At 41.8% G+C, this 2,667-nt stretch overlaps 1 long non-coding RNA gene across 1 annotated transcript; it reads left to right on the top strand.

The window, feature by feature from the left end:
- Positions 1–410: 410 nt before the first annotated feature.
- On the top strand, positions 411–2,126 carry LOC112937312 (uncharacterized). The gene is made up of 3 exons (XR_003239819.2): positions 411–743; positions 991–1,045; positions 1,386–2,126. It is a non-coding gene; the product is annotated as an uncharacterized lncRNA (long non-coding RNA).
- The last annotated feature ends 541 nt before the right edge of the window (positions 2,127–2,667 follow it).

Raw genomic sequence — 2,667 nt, 5'->3', positions numbered from 1 at the left:
CAATTTAGTAGCCACACAAAACCCTATGCATGCTCATCTCTCATATATTATAGTATCATTTTGCTTTTTTCCCTCGGCTACTCCTAATCAAAATCTGATGAGAAGCTTTCGGTCGTGCCCCAGGGTGGACAGAGTTGCAAACATGCAGTTCATGTTACTGTCTCAACTGATTAGGAAAAAACTCCGAAACGTTATGTGATGAATCCTATATATATATCTATATGGTTTGATCCCCACTTAGTGTAGTTAATAGCAATTCTCAGCTTTGTGGTTAAGCCACATCAGCAACAAAATGTTGGCCGTCTGATTTGATCTGAATGGCTCTGTACTCTACAAGGCTAAACTGGTTGCATATGAAAAAGCCCCAGTTCACACCCTGGCCCACCATACCATCCGACCCTTCATCTCCTTCCCAGGACGGAGCAGCCCGCCGCTCAATGCCTCTGCTTCTTCCTCCAGCGCCAGCGGCGCCTCCCCTCCCCTCCCCGGCTCCCCCGCCCTATTGTTGCTTCCTCCAGCAGCACCTCTTGCCGCCTCCCCTCCAGGATCCTCTCGGTTGCTTTACGCCGGCAGGGAGCATATCCGCCGCGCTAACGGTGTGGTTGCGCTTCCCCTGCCCCCACCACACCCCCGCGGGAAAGCCGGAAACCGATGATTCCCTTCATAACGGTCATCATGTGCTACCGACAACCCTTCCCTCCATGGCTCCATTGATTCGTCTCCTGCATCTTCTTTCACCTCCCGTATGTTCTCTCCTTCACCTGTAACCACCGGCCTCGTCCACTTTGAAGAAATTTCAAGGACATCTAGGCCTTGTTTAGTTCCCAACTTTTTCTTCAAACTTTCAACTTTTCCATCACATCAAAACTTTCTTACTCACATCAGCTTCCAACTTTTTTCTTCAAACTTCTAATTTCAGTCAAACTTTCAATTTTGGTGCGGAACTAAACACAGCCCTACTGAAGGAACTCCTTTCTTTGGCTTCAACAGGCAACAGCGCGCCAAAAACTGATCTATTCACCGGTGGCCACGTTCCCGCCCATAGGTATGCTTCCTCGTGATCTTTTCCTCATTTTCTGTTTTGACGCCTTCCAGTCGGACCAAATTGATTTTTTTTTTATCTACTGACCCTCAGAGTATCGACTAACAAAAAAAAAAGTCCCTGCTCTTCTCCAGCTTATTGAAAAAGGCATTTCTCCCGTCTATTTAGCCGGGTACTGAAATTGATTTCTTTTGTAAATTTTACTGGTACTCTTAAGATGAGAGGCATGTATAACCAATTAATCCAAGATTATGTAGACCCAATATTACACCATTGCTGCACAACCCAATTTTACACCATTACTGCACATATCATTTATTTTACTTCTTGCTTCTGGTCGCAGATCATTCCTGTCAACATAGTGCGCTCCAGCAGATTCTTACACAATAATACATCCAGATTTTTTCATGTAAACTACAATGAGCTGAAAGGTTGCTGTGTATGAATCTGATTCATCAAGATAAGGGGCCAGGTCTGTATCTCGATGACTTTGTTTAATCTTTCGTTTAGCTTATTTAATCTTTTAGCCATCTATGTTTAGTTTATTTTATCGTTTGTTTCTCCAAGGTTTATTTACCTAAACCTTTGATAGCATGCATTCCCTATTCAAATATGTGTTTCACTCTTCCTTTATCATTCCCTGTGGGCAATTTGATTGCTTCGTAATCTGTTCAGTTGAGAAGATGTTAGCTGTGCAATCCTATATTGCGATTCACTCTTTTATCATCCCTTATAGCAGTTGTATAACTTTACGTCTTTCTAATCCATGAATCTTTTATTTCTCTCACAAACAAAGAGGTATTGACACTTCAGTGTTGACGACTCATTTAGGTAAGACTTCAATCCATACAAATTCAGCTCCTCAGTTGTCCAGTAACTTTGTTCCATCCAAGTTTCCACCTGTACGAGGTACTACATTTTCATCTATGCTGCATAGGTGCCACCTGCAATAATCCCCTGTATTATTTGATTGATTAACTGTTGTAGGCATCTGTTAGCTTACTTGCCGCTCTTTCATATGTACAACTGCTTCCAAATGTGGTGTGCTGCTCCTGTCAATCTTCAATCCGCAAAAATAAGGCTGGTGTGTAATCACTTTCCCTTATATATTTATTTTGGACATGGCCAAGCCAGTAACGGGGTTTGAGGCTATCTTTTTCATACTCCGATAGTTGAAATCCCTGCCTCGACAACCATCGATTTATTTTAGAGTTTTATCGTCCAAATACATGAATCTGCAACAGCTGGACAGCAGTGCCGTTCGACCCAAAGCATTATAGAGGAAGCCGTCACAGTTAAAGCTCTACTAAAATGAATATCGAAAGAAAAAACTACAAAACTTAAAGCCAGGAGCTTAAGACTACTCTCTCTAAAGGGTTTAATGTATGTAAAAGCAAAAGAAGATATTATTCATGAGAGATCTCCAAGATTGCACAGAAAGAGCTATATTATCTTCATATTATTTTTTATATTTTACTCATTCTTTCTTTCTTTTTTATCACTTGCTGGCCTGCTAGCTGGGTTTAATCTTCCTGTGTTTTCCCCTCAACAGATAGCCAAAGGTTTGTTTGGAAGATTCAGTATTCTCCGTAAGCAGAAGTTCTCAAAGCTACCTTCTACCTAGA

Source organism: Oryza sativa, chromosome 12, assembly GCF_034140825.1.
Source record: "Oryza sativa Japonica Group chromosome 12, ASM3414082v1".
NCBI lineage: Eukaryota > Viridiplantae > Streptophyta > Magnoliopsida > Poales > Poaceae > Oryza > Oryza sativa.
The sequence above is the reverse complement of the archived record's forward strand: the minus strand, read 5'-3'. Positions and strand labels throughout refer to the sequence as shown.